At 40.3% G+C, this 22,052-nt stretch overlaps 1 protein-coding gene across 3 annotated transcripts in view; it reads left to right on the top strand.

Moving 5' to 3' along the window:
• Positions 1 to 2,118: 2,118 nt before the first annotated feature.
• The window catches only part of MELK (maternal embryonic leucine zipper kinase), a 281,217-nt gene continuing 261,283 nt past the window's right edge, over positions 2,119 to 22,052 (top strand). For all 3 annotated transcript variants that reach the window (XM_069237613.1, XM_069237628.1, XM_069237621.1), the window contains exon 1: positions 2,119 to 2,255. The gene's annotated coding sequence lies outside the window, so the exon portion shown is untranslated. The remainder of the gene's footprint in view (positions 2,256 to 22,052) is intronic.

Genomic DNA, 22,052 nt, shown 5'->3' with positions numbered 1-22,052 from the left:
TGCCAGGGAATGAAGTAACCCCAGATGTGCCACCTACGAAAAACGTCAATTATGAAGACCAATCAAAGTGTTATAAGTTATCGCGGGGTGACAATTATATGACTTAATGTATAATTTGATAGGTTAAAGATAGTGGGGCGTAGCGAATATCCATTAGAATTTTGGGGGAAGGTATTGCCAAAAGGGGATAAAAACCCATGAAGCAGGAGACTCAGAAGAACTAGGTAGGGAATGATATTGATTGCATCCAGAAACTCTGTCACTTTGTTTGGTGACTTGAGACTTAATAAACCATCCTCACCCTTAGTCGCCCCATTACATTTTCCTCCTTATGAGGGAAGTGACCCTTGTCCATTAGATAGACTGACGGCGATATAACTGATGTCCTGAAAACGAAGTCTGATCCTGTATGCTGACTCATTCCGAGGAGGGTAATTATGACAGTTGCTCTTGTAATTTGTCTATTCGCTTTTCCTTTCTAGGTACCAACTGCTGTATTTTTGATTAGAGACCTTAGTTAGATGTTTTCCAAATCGATGTTCTAAATTGTTTTTGCATGAAGTCCAACATGCTGATGCTAATTAGTGGTTAGGATAGGGTTCATCTTGACTGACGCGACGAACGTGACTGACATTGTGCTATGCTGAACTGAGACATACATGCTGTTCTACTTATTTGATTTGTGCATATATCATATATTAGTGGCTTGATATTTGTCATCTTCACATTGTCAAAATCTTATCACAATTGCCATATCGTGACTATGCTCTTTTGCTTCTTGGTTTTGAGATTAATACATCTGCTATTAGATTGTAATCAATAGGGAATAAAATTCACAAAACTTCAATAAGGTGTGGTTATTCATGACTGAAAGGTCATGGTTGCGCCGACAGTTTTAACTAATGTCTAAATTGAGATATATTGTGGTGATATATGTTGACGATATTATTGATATATTGCTTGATATATTGATCAGTTACCTCGTTTTACGGTGTCTCACCACTGGGTCAAAAGATTCATCGGCCTAAAACGAGTCCTAATGTGTATAAATTGACATAGAAGGACGCGTTATCAGTTCCATCTTCAATCAAGAACGATACATGAGTTAGTCATTCGCTGGTAGTGCCACAAGAATGTGGAACTCTCTGACTAACCACCTTCAAAAAGGACTTCAAGGTTCTCCTAACTGACATTTTGGCTAATCCCCCTCGACCATACTTAAGTAATCTACACCAAGATCAGAACTACTCTCGTTATTTGACTCCACCATCTACATAAATGCTTTAACTGCGTACAAACTTTGGTCAATTGTCTCGTGTGTTAACTCCTATAGGCATATTTACCAATGTAAGCGTTCTTTTTTAACTGCTGTAACTCACGCGCAACGTTAAATTGCAAACAAAATAATAAAACAGTACACTTGATCCAACGAATTTACAAGCCCGCTCAATGCAGAGGTAACCAGATCCTCGCTATAGCCGTTCTGCAGCCCCTTCAATTGAGCTTGGGGACTCCGCTCTGCTATAGGCGATTGTAGCGCGTAGAGTGACGTCACGAGCATGGGCCGTTGGCACTCTATCGCGGGTGCAGAAAATTCAAAAAATCCAATACGTCAGTAACGTGTCTGCTGTTCCTTCGAATACGTTTAAATCGTCAGCCATCTTGGAGTGAGGCAACTCAACATGGAACCTGAAGGATAGCTCAGTTTATTATGTAGTTTCCTCTAGTTTTTGCCAAGCATTGTTAATAATACAGATCGTATCCCTCGATGAACACAATGTCTTCGTATATGAAATGTAGAGCGCACCAGCATGCATGTTTTTAGACAAAAATGCACAATTGAACAGAAGAGAAAGAATTGGAAATCCAAAGATTTAAGGTTCGTGCTATTAGCGCCTGCTCGGATTTGGAAGATAAGCCCTTGCTGTTTACTCTAGGTTTGCACAGACAGATGTAAATCATTTCTAACGCCTGGTAACATTTTAATAGGATTTAGACTACTATAAGATGGCCGCTTTTTGCATGATTCTGTGGCGCTCGTGTGCCAGACCGGTTTTACATTGGCTTTTAGATAGACCAAGGTGAAAAGCACGTGATTTCGCTGTAGTCCGCGAGCTATCGTTACTCTGTATCTGTAGGAAGTGAACCAGGGAGGACGTACACTTCAGGATAAGGCGCATGCCAATTGCTAACTTGGCTTTGCTTTTCATCTTAGGATATAGTGGAAGAAGGGTTGTGCTTCGTTTTTGACTAGGGTAAGTTTGTTGTTTACGTTGAGAAGCAATTATGTGGTCGTATCTTCTATCCACGACACATGCAGTTTTCTGTGTGAAAGTTCTGTAATGTTTCATGGACCAACCATGTCCCCTTTTGGATGCTGCAGTGCTTTAAATGGGCCGGTACTGAGTACGGGCACTTTTTTATTTCGAGAGGGAGAGTACCTGCACTTCTCTAGATAAATGCAATACTTTTAATTGGAGAGTACCGGCACTTCTCAGAAACAAGCAGGTACTCTGTTACAGAGTACCTGCACTTCTATTTTTCCATTTCAAGCACTGTGTGTCACCACTAGCCTGAGTCAAATGATCTTCACTTTAAAGATGTGTTGCTGATTACCTGTTGTTTTAATTGGTGATTGTGCAGTTGCATGTCCCAATTCTAGCTGCAAGAGGTGACATCTGGTTATCGTACTGTAAGGTGTGTTTGTGGTATCTGCATAGCACAAACCTAACCAACGGGGCATAGCACTGTATTTGCTTAAAGACAATCTTTAATTTGTCCAGTAATAAAATAGTTAAATGCATTGTGAAGTAAATTAGGTGAATCTTCAACTCTTTCCTAAATTGGAGAACTGTTGGGGTCTAGATACCCTCTCGGGCAATTAGTTGTGCATTATAAATCAAAGTTGATTGATTATTCAGAAAGAGACTCAAGACATTGCTTTTCGACTGAGCTCAACAAGAACGCAGTGCCTAAATACCCTCTCGGGGAACTAGTTGTGCTTTATAAATCCAAGTTGATTGATTGATAAGAGGGTGGTGTTCCAGATCCTGTGTGCCTATTTGGAAAATGCCAGCTGTCTTGTTTCCTCCTTTTCACGCTTATTAGTCTGCAGTCCGGTGGTGTCCTGGCTCCAGGTGTGTCTTGAGTCTAGAGATGATGATTTTGTGTATGAGATAAGCTAGGGTGCTGGTTGTGTTGACTTAATTAATGTTACAGCTAGTTTTGAAGAAGGTGCACTTGCAAATAGAGCCAATTGAGTTCCACCATGATGCGGGTGATGCGATCATATTTCTGTAGGCCTTGGATGATACTGCTGCAGCATGTAGGATGGCTTTAAGGGGTTCCAATGTGGAGTTTGGGAGGCAATTGAGTACGTCATGACCACCATCTAGATGTGATTGTGCAAGGGAGGGCTTGAACAGTAGTTCAGAAGTCTCTTTCTGGAAGAAATGTTTCGACTTTTTTTGGAGCAGAGCTGGCACCAGGTTGTTGCTGCTGCTTTTTTTTTTTTTTCCGGGCAATTTGTTCCTTGAGGGAAGGGTTGATATCCAGGGTGAGTCCAAGCGAGTTCATATTCAGTTGGATATGGGGTTCTAACCTGGCACGGTTCATGTCATTGACCAGGGTTTGTACTCCTATTTTATTTGTTACTCAAGGCAAAAAATAGTATTTTTCTTTAGAATGGGTTGAGTTTCAGGTAGGTGCTGGACATTCAGGTCTGAATGTCTGGACAGCCTCAAGCAGTATTTGAGGCACTGGATGTCTGAAGCAGAGAAGACTCAAGTAGAGTTGTGTATCTGCATATTGATGTTGTTATCTCTGAGTTTGGCACTAATCATTTTCAAGTAAAGCTTGAAAATGACAGGACACAGTATGGAACCCTGGCAGATGCCTCATGTGATGTGTTTTTTTTTTGGGAGCTGGACGTGCTCATATGAACAAAGTGGTGTTGGTTGAAAAGTTAGGAGGAGAACCAGTGAAAGACATTAAAAGTGAATGGCTTGATATACATTAGTTGTTAATAGTTATACACATACATGCATTTTAGATGTTCAAGACAGCTGTGTAGGGAAATGTTGACAAACTGGGAGAATGATCCAGAGGCGAGCAGAAAGACTGGGGTGGCAAGTGCTTTGGTGAACAATCTGGTAATCTGGCTTCCACAGGCACCTCTTCATCAAGAAGGTTCTCTTCTTGTGATAACTGGAAACAGAGGTCTGTGCTTTGCATGTAGAAATGTAAAGACTTGCCTGACATAGTGTGGTTGTTTCCAAACTTTAAGTATAAATCCCTTGTCATTAATTGCCAGATGAGACCGTGGTTTGAATGGGGAGTCACTTTTATGTGAGCATTTTAACCAGGCACGTCCCTTGTTCTCTTGGTATATTTATGACGCCTTAGCTCACCTCCTTTTGTCAACACATTCTTTATGCTCATGATGCAGTATATTGTCTTTCTCACAGAAAAATTTTGATTGCTTGAGGGAGGCATTTGCACACTTTCATACAAAACAACAGCTCTGTACTAGATTTTCCTATGGTGTAATGGGAGGTGTCCCTGTTATGCTTTATGGTTTGGTACAAGAATTTTTGAAGAGGCTCATCCGTCATCTTGACAATCTGTATAGCCTTTTATAGGGCTACCCTGAATTCTGCAGTGCCACTTGTTTATGGCAACAAAGTCATTTTGCAAGGGTGGAAGTGGAAGGACTTTAAAAAGTGCTTGAAGTCTTTCCTATTGAAGGGTGGCCCATTGCCTGATGTGATTACTTGAAATATGCATTATGTGGAGAAAATTGAAGTCATGCCAGGAATGGCACCTTCAGAAGCTAGTTTCCACTCTGGACTAGCATCTAGGAATCTGGAAAACTTCGATGACCATTACTAAATAGTCTCCAGCGGTATTTGGATCAAAGAAACCTATGAACACTTTTTCCCTGGCATAGTCAGGGAAGCGAGTCCTTTAGAGAGGTTTAGAAGGACTGTTCACCCTCCGATGTTGGCATACCCGAGTTATCTAGTATTTTCAGATGATCAATGAAAGGAAACTACTCATTCAGCTGAGTGGCAACAGCTCTTTCTCTCCTGAGCAAGGTCAATGAAAATCCTTTTCAGTGTGTCAGGGATTAAAAGCAAGTCCCTCGAAGAAGCAGATCTATCCAGTTACATATCGGATCCCCGCCATGCCTCACAATAGCTTTTAGCTCCTTCGTGTCAATTTGTATGCATGTCTTTTTTGACACCTCCAGGTCTCCAGTTTTGAGGTTTTAGTAGGTTAGTCACAACCAGTAGTGTCTGATCTGTGAAAGTAGCTTGAAGAATGTCACTCCTGATTATGTCTTTAGAGGTCTTTTAACAAGGTATTACTGATACTCGTAGTCGAAGGCTGATATGAGTCGTGGGCCATCGGAAAACAGGAGAATAACTTTTCATGGTTTAAATCCAGCCAAGGCTTGTGAACATCATGGAAGCAATTGTTCCCGAAGAAGTAGATCAACATGCTAAATTCTGGGCTGTACATTTAACCTCAGACTATCAAATATTGAGAAAGGTCCTGTTGATCAGTAACAACCATTAACCATAGGCAAATAGATGGAAGGGTTCACAAGCCAAATGCCTTGCCAAACTCTTTTTCAGCCTAAGACTATGCAATTTACGGTTGATGTAAATCTAGTTGGCATAGACAGTAATCATACGTCACAGGCATTTCATATCATGGGTTGGATGTGTGAGAAAGAGCTCTATCTCACAGTTTCTGCATCTTATATGATTTCATTTGCAATGAGGGGGTCAATATGTTCCATGTTTTTGCACTTCAGTGATCCTCATTTAAATGACTTCAAAGCCCTCTTGACAGTGTCTACACCATTAAGTCGCGACCAGTTTTGGTTAACGTTTTCAGTATTGCACTGGTGGATACAAGATCATTTATATACTTTGCAATCTAAGTAGCCACCTACAAGAAACATTTGAAGGTGTGATGCATTACAAGATGCTTGCACCGAAAGGAGGGATAATATCTTAACGTAGTGGGGAATAGTCCATTATATGAAAAGATTTTACCGTTGCCCTTGAGTAACTGGTGGCAAAACTCATATTTGTTCCCATTAAATGTAATATTTTGCTCTGCAAAGGCACCACAAACTCTCACAAGGGCCTAATCTTTTTTCTGTTGGCAGTGGGACAGAGGATATAACATATTATATATTGATTAACTGAGTGCATGAAAAACAGTTAGCTTAAAGATAGGCCTTAATTCAGACCTATTATTAGTAAAAACATATTGTATTGTCAGGAACGCTTCTTACAAGTAGAGTTGTAGGCTTCTCTCATGGCTTGAACAATGTTTGTTTACGGAGCTGCATGCAGGATACCACATTTGTGAATTCCAGCCTGGCGAGTAGGATGATCCTTCCTGTGAGAGGTGATTGATTGGAGGGCTAATGCTGTCAATACATCAAATTAATTGGATTTGTTGCTTGCTAGGGGTTTGCTTTGCATCAAGGCGGAAAGGTTTTTCGATGATAATGTTGCTGTTTGACTATAGTATGGAATGTATGTCTTTTGTAATCTGATTCCCCAAAGTTTCCCTATTTAGAGAAAAAGAGGAAGATGTTTTTGTTGCTGGCATTCCTTTCCTTGCCAGGCCAACAGAAGTCTTCATCTGAAAGATTTGCTTTGAAAACTTTTTTAGCAGACCATTATGCCTTCGAAATATGAAAACTGATTGTGTGATAGAGGCTAATTTAGAGAAGTTGATGGCTCTTTCCCAGACTTGCTGTAGGACTTGGTCTGGTACTGAGATGTTGAGTGAATTTAACCATGTACCCAGCAGATTAATTGCTGATAAGTCAACGTTAATGTTGTTGATTTGTTTATAGATAGTTGCAATTGGTGAGGGTTGGTGGGAGGATAATTGCCTGGCAGAAAATTACATTTTAGCAGCTTCTTTGAAAACATTAACGTTATTGCTTTAAGGATATTTTGTGTGGTCTTTTTTTTTGATAATGTTTCCCTTCCTGGTTTCCTAGATTGTGGCACAGTTTGAGGACATGAAATGGGATGAGAGTTTTGCTCGTGTATTTGGTTGATCGTGTAAATGCAGCTTTCATACATGTATTCTAAAATTGACGCGGTATGTAGCCCAGAAGTCATTGTACCCAGGGGTGTGGAATTTAATAAAATATCAGTTGGACAGGTTGCTTCATAAATCTACTTGTCCTGTAAAAAAATCTACTTACCCCTTTGGCGCCATGTAGTGCAGTAACATATTATGGTAGCAACCTCATTATATGAGTTCTGATAATAGCCTTTCTGATTATACCATGGTTTGAATACTAGCACTTTTCTTATTTTGCTGCTGTTCTGCAAATCTACATACATACTGGGGCTAGAGGTAGATGTAAGTAATAGTTTCAGGGTTGGAATGTCCTTATGAGTCTGTACAAATCTACTAACTTGAATGTTATACAGATTTTCACCAGCTCTTCTCTAATCTTTTCTCATACTGAGAAAGGTTAGAAATTTACCCCTGCCAAGAGTCAGAATTAAGAGTTTGGAGGAAAAGATAACTTGTAAACCCTCAACAAATTTTCACATAAGCAAATCTACACAGGCGTATTTGCTTGTGCTAAAATACAGTTCATAAATATTTTATTGGAGTACGATTTCCGCATCTATTTCTGTAAATTCTTGGGAATTCACAAAATACGTAAATTTGCACTAATACCAAGACATATACCATGAGTGCAATTTTGTGACTTTCTTTAAGAATTGGGCCCTTAATTAAGTCTAGCATAAACCAAGAGCTTTTGTTTTATTAAAATTCTATCTTTCTCTCTTTCTCTCTCTGTCTCTCCTTTCATCTACCGGCTGGCTTGACTGTAAATGATCACAATCTGCTCTTTCACAAGGAGCATCCCTGCACACAAAGTGGTTTTGTTCACTGCCAGGACCTACTGTGGCAATGTGTTCTTATTGTGACAAAAAATATTTTTGCTTTTTGCTAATATTTGTTACAATGGTGAGGGCCCTGCGGCTCCCACAACAATAAAGTATTACGAAAGCCATGTCAAAACATACACTCACTGGCAAAACCAAAAGACTGACCACCAAAGTTGGACCTATTGGCTTTGCCAATGCTTGTTTATATTCATGTTTCCCGTAATCTTGTTGAAACTTGTTGCATTGACTTTCCATTATGAATATTATTTGCATGTGTAAACACTTTTACTAAATGATGCTTCAAAGAACTGGTACCTAAGTTTCACAGTAGTTTAGCAAAACATTATTTTTCCTAGTTGCATTTTTTTGTGAACATTTTATTTTGAAAGCAAAAATTCATCAATCTTGCATTAAAGCTTCTGGAAAAATGTGCATTTAACCTGAGAGCATTCTGGAACATTATATGTTGCCTCATATTTTAAACTTTGCAAATGTGTATACATGTCTTTTTACTGGAACCACTCTAAGTAGTGCAGTCCGAGCTTACAACATTTAATTAGAAGGCTCACCCTAATAATAAAGTCGTTGCATTATTGAACCTTAAATACAATTTCAAATAACATTATCATATGGACACATATCTCAACTGCAGACAATTTTTTTCCCTGCTCTTAACGAGGTACTGTAAATTGGCAGGCAAAGGGTTTGTGCTGCAGGGGGTTGGGTCTACTTGTCACAAGGGCAAAATAAACTTGAAAACTTGTTGTCCTTGACCCCAAACAATATGTCCTGGGTGTTGGGCTATAGGAATTCCACACCCCTCCTGACCCAAAAAAGGTGCCTCTGTGTTTAGTTGCCATATAATATTGTTTCACTGCACCCGCCTTGAGGTTGGACCTTGTCCTACCACCCAGATCTGTGTGTCTTTGTTGACTGTTACCTCTATCGATTAATTGACTGGAATTATTCGGATTAACATCTGGCAGTTGAACTGAAACGCATCCGTTGGTGAAGATGTGGTGTATCTCTGGATTTTTCACTGCAGGTAATGTCATTTCTGCATAGTATACAGCAAAATATCGAGCGTAGTTCATCCTGTCATACGCAAAACTTGATGTGATCATAGAGCGTATGGCAGTAAAATGTAAATGCAAATTTCCTTCTCGAGCAGCACGCAACAGAGCCAGCAAGACATTTTCAACAATATCCACATATAACATCCAAAATGCAGCGAGATAGCCGTTGTCATGACGAAGATGTTCCAGGAAGACATCCCAAAGCTGTTTTTCTTCGGCAAAGGCAGCTTTGGTTGTCTAATCTCTGTTGGAATAGGTCTTTTGCAAAGTCATTAACATCCTCAATGAAGAAGTAGACTACCTGAATGTTTGCTTCGTAATTCTTCTCCACCCAAGGGATAAATTCCTACCAAACCAGTCTTAAGATAGCTTCATATACGCGCTTGTGTACTCGAACTGCATTATTGTACATATGACCTTCTAGTACTGATGATATTGATCCTTCTGCTATCATGTCTACTTCAATGTAAAGGTTGCAAAAGACAGCATTTTAAAAGCGTTTTCAAAGAATGGACATGTCATTGCAAATGGTGTGAAAGATGCCCATTCGAAGAATGATTCTGTTGTACGTTGCTTTATGCTTCCACACAATTTCAGTTTCTTTTGTATAGAGAGCATGATCCATGACCACTACAATTTTTGCCAAATGCAGTGATTCCGATATCCGCCATGACTGTTTCAAAATTTCAAAAACAGTTGTCAACTCAGTTGCAGGGGCATTAATGGTAGTAAAAGTAGTCAATGGAATACTGTGATACACTAACCAGGTCTCTAGTACTTATGTTAAATCATGTCCAACTTGGAATTATCTGTGCAATGCTTGCTTCTTGTCTTGTAACAACCCAAATGTTGTTCTTATTTTGTGCAAGCTTCATTTGTGCAACACATTCTGTCATGACTTCGGTACTTGTCAACAATGGCCGAGGCCCAACTCGTTCATCAGAAACATACATGAACAATTCTTCAGTATTTGTGGTCGTCAATGTTCTTTGCTTTTGTTTCTCAGTGCTTGGGAGAGGAGCTTTAAATGGTTGTGGTCCAACAAATTGGGTTGCACAGCTATACCGTTGACTTGATGATTTGTCACCTTACCAGTAAGAGTCTCTTCCAGCCTATCAGTGCTATCCCATGCTAAGTTAGGGAACACATAAGGCTGAATGTTGGCTGAAAGAACAATTTGCTCATTCATGGTAGCAGCAAGTTTCTGAAGAGACAAGGCATATTATTTTCTTCCAGTTGTGAGTATGTAATCCTATGACCAAGTCTGTTTAGAGTGCAAATGATTTCAGCGTTGCCTGTCAGCGTTATTACAGCATATGGGAACAACAATTTCTGGGGGGGGGGGGGTGGTTGTTTCTGCTGTCCATTTGTGACTGCATATATAATGTCCTGACGGAATGGTTGCATAAGTAAGGCAACTATTTTGGACGGCTTTGTGATTTCTGGATCTCTAGTCAGAAGACCTAATAGGAACCGTTTAATGTAATCGGGCACTGTAAATGAATCTTAATTAAAGTCTGATGGATTATATGGCCATAGTGTTGATGTCAAGTTTGTTTTAATCATCGTTCTTCTGTGCGATGATGTTTGATACATGATCTTGTTCATGTCAGTTGCCTTAACCTTTAAAACTGATAATTCTCTTTTCAGACTCTGGTTTTCTCTTACAACATCCTGTAGCATGACACTAATAGTTTGGGCCAATAATTTTCCTCGGTTGCCTGGGAATATGTGAAGGCTGTCTCTGAAATCGGAGTCCAATTTTCTTCTAATAAGCTTCTTGGTTGATTCTTCTATTCCCTGTATTCCTCTGCGGGTCATGAGGGTTTCAAGCCTTTCAGTGAATGTTGTCACGCGTATTACCTCTTTGTTAGGAATAATCACAGTTGTAATATATTGAAATAGTTCATCATATGCTTCATCTCTCATATTTTGGAGTGATCATCGGTTTGAATGCTAGGTGCATGATCTTCCTCCTTTGCTTTAACCCTTGTATAATTCCTATAACTAGATGCATTATGATGGGCTTTTGCAACCACTATGTCCCTACTACAAACTGCTAAGATCTTTGAATCGCTGTTAATGAATGCTTGCACACTCTCAAAGCCTTTTGTCAACTCTAAGCTCTGTGGCCTTAAATAATTTCTCACACATTGATGTTCCCTTCTAGCATTTTATCTTCCCACAAAATATACATTCTTCAGCATACATGTTTGACTTTAATGATGTTTTTCTGTTTAAGTGTTTACTCGTGCACTCAGTCGTTCCAACATTTTCACTTAAAGGTCTGCAAATCTCTCTTTGTAGTAAACAGGCTCCTGCACTTTCTGTGGTAAAACACTTGTGGAACAGTGTTGCTTTCCACATTCTTTCGCAATGTCTAAGAGTGGAATGTGATTCCTTACTTGATCTGCCTCTAACACAGTTTTCCACAATGAGTAGACCTGCCTTGTCAGCGTAACTCCATGTTGGACATTTGACCATAGATGAATTATACACTGGGGATCAGAGGGACAGGATGTGCTTGTTTCAATCTTCTTCGTGATGCTGCACGTTCCTTCACAACCAGCTCTAGAAAAATACATTATTTGAAAAATTCATACATTTTATTTGGTGTACTTAATATAATCATAATTACTATTAAATTATCAATTTATGTAATCCCGTTGACTGTAATTATTAATAACATTCACAATAATAAAAATTATGAAAAAATGTCCACTTACATCAAGGTATCTTGGGAGTGGAGTGGTAACTCACAAAAGACAGAGGTATGACTTTCTTTCACACATTTTCAATCTGTAGGCTTCCATACCTTGCCAGTAAATCATATTAGAACCCATCCCCTCAAGTGGTACTGATAACGTGGTTGGCTCATGGCCTAATTAGGATTAGGTTGTTTTATCTCCTCTGGGGGGCAAATGAGTTGATCCATTTTTGTAGAGGTTGTGAGTTGTTCAGGATTTTGGTTCTGTCTTTTTAAGCATTTTTGCATCTTCTGGGAAATAATGTATCATATGTAATGTCCAAGTTTTTCACTGCAGGCCTCGTATTTCTTTTAATCAAAGCAAGCATCTAAGGGGCATAGTAAGAACATTTCATGTTGTTAGTTGTCACACACAAAACTATTGTACCATACCGTCTATACTGTGTCATACATGCTGAGTCCCAGGATGCATCTGCTGTGCAACATATTTACTAGGTTCAGGTAGAATTCTATATCTAAGAAGAATAAAGGAGAAAGAAAGGAGTCAAATTTCATATTTCAGCAACACTCTGCGTCGAAAAACGTAGGGTGAACAAGTGAACAGATGTAGGATGGGGAGTTGCCTGCCACAGTTTTATAAGTGATGAGGGTGCACATTGGATCTGAAGAGGTAGCACCAGTGTGCAGTGATGTTTGGGGTTGACCCGGATTTCCATCTACATCTGGGCTTGCTTCACTGATAGTGTCCCCAACACTGGCTATGCCGTCTCACCTTATCCCTCTTTTATCTTCACTGTAAAGGGATTTGCTATCACTGTCTGCCCACTTTAGTTATTCCCTGTGCCATTCTTACTTGATTGTTAGGAACATTTTTAGACTTCCAACACATAGCAATGTGATGTTTTGCTAGGATCAGAGCCAGTTCAATAAACTTACTTGTGGCTGTAGTAGTTTTCGATCTTGGGTATTACCCCAATAAGCATATTTTGGGATTTTTTTGAATCTCCCAATCCATGGTTGCGTAGGCTGTATTAGTAATGTTCACGACTACACATACATATCTGGATAAATCTTATTAATAGTGTTTGGGGTAACATATACCCAGTGTATGTAATAAACATGGATTAATTTAAACCAGACACTTCTGGAGATTTGGGAGCATTTCTCAGTATCCTCACCTATTCCTCCTCTTTAATCTGTTCGGCTATCTCAGTTATTCATTTATCCCTAGGAGGTTCCATTGTTTACTTCTGTTGTTCCCCAATGGTTCCATATAACAGTGTAATGGCTTTTTGTTTGCAATCAATTGTGGTCAGTATTTTAACCCCTTATGTGTCTGAAGTTTAGTTCCACTTCCACATTTTGCGCAGACCAGCTGTAATAAATCCAAAAGAGAGGAAAGTGCCCCTAGGGATGTCATAAGCATCTTGCAGCTCTCCAAAGTTTACATATTCACCATTTGCAAACGAGCATTTTCTTTTCCCTTTATACTCCATTTTCTAACCAACTAAATATTTCTTTCTATGCCCACTGATAAGGGAAGGCTCACGCAGCCATCCTTAAAAGTTCTGCAGAATAAGTGACCTACGTTCGCTGAAGTACCCTTTTCTAGCTATATTTAATGGTATCAAACAAAATATTTCCAGTCTCACCTTTCCATGTAGGTCTCAACAATATGTGCCTCAATATCGCCATCAAGTGCACATCCAACATTTGCTCTGCTCTCTGTGTAATATGTCTACACAAGAGTGTGGAATTTAATAAAATATCTACTTGTCCATGGGACAGGTTGCTTCATAAATCTAGTTGCCCTGTAAAAAATCTACTTGTCTGTTTTGCCATGTAATGTGGTGACAAATTATGTCCGCAATTTCATTATGTAAGAGCTCTGATAATAGCCTCTCTGATTATGCCAGGTCTAGTACAATAATAAGGCTTGAATACTAGCAATTTCAAGCCCTACTATAGCAATTTCCCTGCTTTGCCACCTTTCCACAGCTCTGCATACTGGGACTGGAGGAAGCAATAGTTCCAGGGCTGGAATACCTTTGAGACTGTGAAAACCTACTAAAAGGCATGTTTTAAAAAATTTCACCAGCTCTTTTCTAATCTTTTCCCATACCGAAAAAGCTTGGAAACTTACTTCTGAAAAAGGCAGAAGTAGAAGTCCTTCTTTCAGGGTTGGGTAACAAGTGGCTGGAGGGAAAGTGAACTTGTAAACGCTCAATATATTTTCGCTAGAGCAAATCTAAACATCTATATTTGCTTGTGTTAAAATACAGTTCACAAATATGTTCTAGGAGTATGATTTCCTGGTCTACGTATGTAAGTTCATATGGATGCATGAAAGCCACAAATGCAAAGGCGTATATCATCACTTTTGTGACTTTCTTTAGGAATTGGGCCTTCAATTAGGTTTGGCATTAACCAAGACATTTTGTTTTTATTTAAATTCTGTTTCTCTCTCTCTATCCACCTGTTGTCTGGCTTTACTGCAAGTGATAGCATTCTTCTTTTCCACAAGAGGTATATTGGCACACCGTCGTTTTGTTCAATGACAGGAGTTGCTGTGGCATTGTGTGTTTTTTTAGACCAAGTGTTTGTTTTTGTTGAGCTTTTTGCCAATGTTTGTTACAATGGTGAGAGCCTTATTGCTGTGGGAGCTGTAAAGTGTTACAAAATCCATGTCTAAACAAAACATGCATTGACAAACCCAAAAGACTGACCACCAATGTTGGATCGGTTGGCTTTGCCCGTGCTTGTACATTTTCATGGTCCCCATAATTTTGTTGAAAATGATTACACTTATTTTCCATTATGAATATGTTTTGGAAATACTAAGATGCATCAACATATTTTGCTAAATGATTCTTCAAAGAAATAATACATAAAATTTCACAGTAATTTAGCAAAACGTTTTTTTCCTACTTCCATTGTTTTATGAACATTTAATATTGATATCAAAGAATCCTCAGTCTTGCTTACAAGCTTCTGTAATTTAATCAGAGAGCATTTCAAGTGCATAATACATAGCCTTCTATTTTAAACTTTTCAAATGTGTGTGTACACACTTTATTTTTTAATTTTTTACTGGAACCACTGTCAGTAGTGCAGTGTGACCTTAACGTTTAATTAGATTGCTCACCCTAATAATAAAAGCTTTGTATTAATGAACCATAAATACAAGTTCTAACAGCATTAACACATGGGCACAAATATTACCTCCACTGCAGACACTTAATTTACCTGTAAACTGACAGCTAAAAGATTTGTGCTGCAGGGGGTTGGGCCTAAGGACAGAATAAACATGAAAACGTGTCCTTGACCTCAAACAATATGTGCTGGGCATCGGGCTATAGGAATTCCACACCCCGATACTCCTCCACCTGGCAGCTCACTGTAATAGAGCAGCCAGGTAGTCTGTCAGAATCTGATACTGTGAGGCACCCCCTTATCCCACCACTGCTGAGACAGGGAGTCTCTATTTGGACAATCTTACTGTATGCCTGGCTGATCCCCATGTTAAGTGTAGCAGTATTGAATCTGTCCATTGGAACACTTTCTTATTTTTTTTTTTTTTTTTGACAGATAGGGAAGAAAAAAGGTAGAGTAGCCGTGGCAGTGCCACCATCCTTGCTAGAGCATTCCTTCTGATCACAGACAATGGTATTATCCACCAGAATTTAACACAGCTCGTCATGGTCTGTATTGCTGTCTAATGTGCCCTTCTAGGAGATCAGACGTAGATCCCTAAATACGGACTGCCAAATACTTTACCGTCTCCAATTGCAATTTCAATTTATTAAGGATCATATGTGGTGCATCCTCCCTTTCAGCGCAATGTACAGCGTATGCCCCTGCCTTGCTCAGAACAACACTTGGCCCTGAAATCTCTGTGAACTATTCCAAAACATTTATAGCACCTCCTGTATTAGTATGAGCCTTTCTCATGAGCAACACTGTCTGCATACAAATCTATGTTGTGAGCAATTCCGGTTATATCTAGCCCCAGAAAATGCCTATCATGTCTAATGACACTCGCTGGAGGCTCCTCTGGCAAAATTGATAGGTGACAAAGAGCAAACCCGGCGAGTACCCCTACCAACTAGGTACTAGTGTAACATAATTCTTCCTGTTGGGACGCATGCAGTGAGCTTAGTATACAGCATTTGTGTCCACTGCCTGAACCGTATGCCAAGACCTGTATTCTCAATAACCTGATGTAGGCACTGTCATTGTACCCTGACCTCCAACTCTGTAGATTTGTTTTTGTCACCACCTTTATTTATCTTCCCCATAAGCTAGTTCTGATCAAAAAGAGTTCTAAACAGATATTCAGTATGGTCTACATCTACTTGCTGTTCTGGGAGGCAATAAAACCTGTCTTGTCATAAATAAAGGCCATGCAGACTAGAATGGAAAGAATAGTTCCTCCTGGCAGGATAGCATTCCTTCCATATGTAAAGTAAGCCCTCATGCATCACTCTATTCTTAAGTGCCTCTGCTGTTCAATGCATCTCCGATGTAGGTAAGAGTGGATGTGAAAACAAAAAAAAAAGAATGCAGGGTTAGAGAGGCCTGGCACATTCACCTCCAAACCAGCCCAACTGGTTCTGTCATACTTAAAATCCACCTGGAGGAGGTATATAGTGACCCTTTATCCTGTCTCTTTATTTTTCCATTTCTAGTTCTTTTATTTTAGATAGGTTGACGTAATCCACATCAAATCTTTGTAACACTGCTTTAAATACATATTTATTAATTTGTTGAAGTCAAAGTACAGCCAACCAACATGTTTAGAGCGGCAGACTCTCTTCCTTAGGACTGTAAATATTCAAATCGAAAACAATTTATATAAGATTTTTTGGCATTCTTATTTCCCTTAACGTGAACTAGTTTCAATCCAGTACCACACAGAATATATTCTATCAGAAGCAAGAGCTACTAAAGTCAATTAAGTATATAAGACAGGAAATGAAGAGCTCAAGTGCAGAAACCCCCAGAAAAAGGTAAAAATAAAAACGCAGAAAATTTAAAATGAACAGTAAAATAAATTGGAAGAAGAAAAAAGAGAGAAATAAAAGGGAGAGAACAAAGTAAGTACGTTGAAAAGTAATACATTTGTTCTAAACCCAACTTGATAATATACATATAAATATGTTACCGTACTTTTATATGTAATAATAACATTAATAGTATTGATCAACCCTATATGTTTCCATATTCAATTTAAATAGATTAAGGCTACTTTTAATTCCAATCACAATTTCTTTTTGTATATTCCATTTAATACTTTATAGTCATTTATGTATTCTCAAGCATCATACAATCATGAACAATAAATTCCTACATTTTTAATTATTATACGTTTGTCTCAGGAATTTCCATGAAATATTCTCTTATAGTTATTTGTTGCTCATTTCCCCATACTGATGTGTACAAAAATATAAAATCAATCTTATATTTTGTCATTAGTCCACCTAATATTCCTCCAATAATTGTCAGACAAAAATCTGCTACTTTGAAATAGCTACCATTTATTCCTTCTAGACTACAACACTGGATCAAATTTAATTCAGAAACGTTTTTTGTTAAGAAACAACTTTAATCAAATAAGAGCATAATCTTTCAATTATGGTGTTGCCCATACACATTACACAGTGCACCAAAGATGTTTGTCCTCTATTACTACACCTATCCCTTTTCCTTGGTAAAGGTCACTATTTTAAACATAGACTCGCTGAAACAGTAAATCTTCCCTTATTGACCACCATGCAGACAACTTCTCCCCTAGATCTCTTACCAACAATGAAGCTGTAACAACCCAACCTCCTTGATAGTTCGTTTGCGTGCATCAGGGTGCCATTTTGATGCCCCATAAATACCGCAGCAGTATTCCTGCCAATTACCTGCCATGCAGTGTAACCTGGAAGTATTCCATCCAAAAAACTCCAAAATAGTAAAACCTGAACAAAGACTCCTCGTCTATTTCAGTAACCATCTCGTATAAACTCTCCAAATTTATAATTTGACCCAAGAGACGAGTCCGTGTCAAATAATCTCAAAGCTTGTATCAAAAAGTATATTGAACAAAGTCTAACCTCCGAAATTATATGCTGAATTTCCAGCAGCCGTCCTTGAGCTTAGGACTTTTCAGTCTATACCTACCAGACCCAGTTCCCATACCACACAATTTCTGGCATTCCAGACCTTCTACGTTAGCTTGACATTATCACAGTCCTCTAAATTCTGATGTTTTGTAAAAAAAAAAAAAAAGGAAAAAAAACGTTTTCATTTAAATTTTGCTTATTACCAGCATCCATAGTTGAGGCATTAAATGTTTAGTCATTGCACTCCAAGTTCTGAAACTAGAGTCAGTACGGTACTAGTGTCAACCACAATGCCAATGGAACAATTTCTATCAGATCAGTGAATCAAAATTAAAATGAAGAAATATATCAGACACAAAGGGGCAATGGTCTCATTTCATTTACATACATGATCCAATTATATAAAATCGGTAGTTCAAAATTAGAAAAAAGAAAATTGCAAAGTGCAAAAAGACAATCTTATTTTAATCCCATAAAGGGGCCAGGAGGAGAACTCGATTATTTCATTTTATACCTCCTTGTTGCAAATGGCCCTTTTTGCAGGGTTATCCCCAAACCTTTTGCCTTCTTCCTCCTATTTTGTCTGATCTGTTTTTGCTGGTTTACTGTCTCAGTGCTAAAGTGCAAGTGTCCCTATGTAAATTGTATTGGTGATTGGGTCGTCCATGATTGGCATATTTGATTTACTGGTAAGTCCCTAGTACAGTGCACCAGAGGTGGCCAGGGCCTGTATATCAAATGCTACTAGTGGGCCTGCAGCACTGATTGTGTTACCCACATGAGTAGCCTTGTGAACATGGTTCAGACCTGCCACTGCAGTGTCTGTGTGTGCAGTTTTAAACTGCCAATTCGGCCTGGCAAGTGTACCCACTTGCCAGGCCCAAACCTTCCGTTTTGCTACATGTAGGCCCTAGGTAGCCCCATGGGCAGGGTGCAGTGTATGTTAGAGGTAGGACATGTACTGATGTGTTTTACATGTCATAACAGTGAAATACTGCCAAATTCATTTTTCACTGTTGCAAGGCCCATCTCTCTCATAAGTTAACCTGAGGACTGCCTTTAACTATCTTTTAAGTGCAGTTTCCCATTGGGAGCAGCTCGAGTGTGGAGTTTGGGGTCTCTGAACTCACCTTTTGGTAAAGTTGTTTTTTTAGATTGTCAGATTGAAAATGCTACTTTTAGAAAGTTGGCATTTTCTTGTTTAAACCATTTGGTGCCTCTGCCTCCTTTTGTATTCCACGTCTGGGTCAGACTGACACTTGGGTTGTTGTGAATTCCCTCTAGACAGTGACACAAAGGGAGCTAGGGTATAGCCTGCTTACCCTTATGAGTCTTCTGGGCTAGAGTGGGGGAAGGAAGAGCCTACACTTACACCTGAAAGTGCTGTGCCTGTCCTCACACAGTGCAGTCTCAGGCCCCCTGGAGTGTGTCTGGGGCCAGGTCTGGGCAAGGCAGGATCTTGTAAACAACAGAGATTTTCCTTTGAAGTTTGCCTGCTTCAGAGGCAGAAAGGAGTATAAGTAGTGGACCCACACCCCCAGATTTTTGGGACACTTCTGGATCAAGAGGAACCTGTGCAAAGGAGAAGAGTCGGAGGAGGAGTACTGCCCCTTTGCTGTGTGTGATTTGCTGGGTTGGCCTGCAGTTGCTGCTTCTGCCTTAAAGAGGGCAAAGACTGGACTTTGCTGTGTATCTTGCTTGTGAAGTTTATCCAAGGGGTTGGATTAGAGCTCGCCTTCTGTTGGAAGTCTCAGGGATTTCAAATACTTCAGCTTCATCTGCCTACAGCACTAGGAACTGTGTGTTTTGTGCTGCAGCAGAAGAAAAAACACTGCAACACCATCAACGATGCAGCTGACTGCACCGTGACAGACTACTCCACATGGAACCGTGCCCCAGGTCGCACCGCAACCCTGGTCTCAGCGACAATGCCAACACTGAGCAGCTGCTTGCACTGTGACCTGTGGGCCCCGCAGTCGACATCAACTTGCTCACACCGCAGCCTTGGCATCCCAGATGACACCGCTCCACGCTGACACAGACGCCTGCACCATGGCCTGAGGACACTGCTTGTGAGGTACATGATGCACCATCCCTCTGTGCACTGCAGCCCTGGTCCACCAGCGCCATTGACTCCAGTGTCATCAACAGACACTTCTATCTGCACTGCAACCTGTGGGCACCGCCCGGAGCCCGCGCCGCCGCCTTGGGCCTACCAGTGACAGCGCTTCAGCAACCAAGACGACGCTGCCTGCACCGTGACCCGGATACACCGCCAGTCGCTTCATCCTGCAGCCCTGGTCTCACTAACTCCACCACCGAGCCTCTGCCTGCACCATGACCTGTTGGCACCGCACCGTCAGATTGTCTCACTTTGCATCGCAGCCCGGACACCATCAACGCCAGCTCTCCTGACTTCATCATCAGCCCGGAGTTCGATCTACAAAGCGTGTGACTTTAAGGGCCCGACGACCCCTGCTCTGACCTCTGGAAGCGACACCACACTCCGGATCTCATCTCAAGGATCACAATGCCCTACATTTCCAAGGTAGTGTTTGCGGTCTTCTTGACACCGTAGCTGGCCTGCAACGCCGCGGCCAGCCTGAACTGTTGTTGAATTTGTTGTTCACGACGCTGTGATAGCCCCAGACGGAGCTATCGTCTTCAAGGAAACTTTTTTAGTTAATTCTTGCAAAATTAATCTCTTATTGTATGTTGGATTTTTCTTGTTTTGGTCTTGTTTAACACAGATAAACATTGCCCTTCTTTTTCTAAAACTGGTGTGGTGTCCTTTTGTAGTGTTTTCACTGTATTACTGTGTGCAGATGCTTTGAGATAAGCCTGACTGCTCGTGCCAAGCTACCAAGGGGGTGAACAGGGGTTATCTGAGCTGGATATCTCACTTATCCTGACTAGGGTGCAAAACGATTGCAATCACTTTTAAGCATGCAATAACAAATGTAGTATTCTGCTCCCAAACTTTCCCCTGAGCAGACAGGCATTGGCCTGCCGCCCAAACTTATATCAGTAGTCATTTTTCTCAGCTTCTGACAATGTCCGTCTCCAGACCTTGTACAGGCAGTACAAAACGAGAGAGTGGCTGGTTCCACAGAGTGCCTTTACCCTAGCCGCCCTCAACAGGTCATGTACATGACATTTGGTCGGTGTCTCAAGAAGTCAGGTCTGGTTGTTTGCAGCTCTTGAAGTTGATTTTGGGTATTTTCATGCTGCTGATGTTGTCCATAGACTGCTTTGAGTCTGTGGCATATTCACCTGCCAATAACTAATTGCAGATAGTTGCAGGGGAGTCTTCCATAAGGTGGTGGCACTTGCCAAAGCTCTGTCCCTTTTCAGTTTAGCTTGCTGATTGGTGGGTCACATCAACCTAAGTCTCTTTCCTTTCTTCATTCTTGGGGCTAGAACTCTGATTTTTCACTTGAGCATGATCGTTCCCATCCACATTGTACTTCTCCATCCATTCCCAGGCTTCATTCCTAGTGGTGCAGAAATGTCTTCCTCAATTTGCCATGATCTTGAGTTTTGCTTCCACAATGTATGTTCTATGCTGTTGGACTGCTGTTTAATCTGAGATTATCATGGCATTACTATCCACTTATTATGAAATGTCTTTTCACGCGTGCTTGTAGAATATGGTCAGGGTGTCTGTAATGCACAATTCTGGCTACGTCTGGACTTGGCAGTGTGCCAGGCAGCGGGGATCAGTAAGACCTTTCCAAAAAAAGAACTGTGACAATTCTCCTTGTATCACTAATTGCTGAAGTCATGTCTCCAGGTAGTCAACTGTGTCGATTTTGCTCAAATCATTCAGAGAGACTGAAAATTCGAATGCTATTTCATTTGTCTCTTCCCTCCAGATCTTCTGTTCTGTACTCCAGAAACTTGAAATGCTCAGTTAGATCCTGGACCTGTTCACACAGCTCCTGGCTGCAGATCTGTTCTTGTCTGCTCTGCCTTATGAACTTGCTCTACCGTCATCTTGGAGGAGGTTTATATCAATCAAAACCATATTAATGTTGTGCTCCATGGAGTCTCTGGTAGAGGTGATGGCGGTTAAGAGCTCATTAAGGTTGTCCCCTAAGTCTATTTGAACACTGACAGAGGGTGCCTATACTAAGGTAGTAGGTTTGTTTGCATCTCTGCTGCTCACTGGCACTGAAAATGTCCCTAGTCTCAGTGTTTTCCCCATCTCGTG

Source organism: Pleurodeles waltl, chromosome 1_2, assembly GCF_031143425.1.
Source record: "Pleurodeles waltl isolate 20211129_DDA chromosome 1_2, aPleWal1.hap1.20221129, whole genome shotgun sequence".
Classification (NCBI taxonomy): Eukaryota; Metazoa; Chordata; class Amphibia; order Caudata; family Salamandridae; genus Pleurodeles; species Pleurodeles waltl.
Note: the sequence above shows the minus strand (reverse complement) of the source record. Positions and strands in the feature narration are given on the sequence as shown.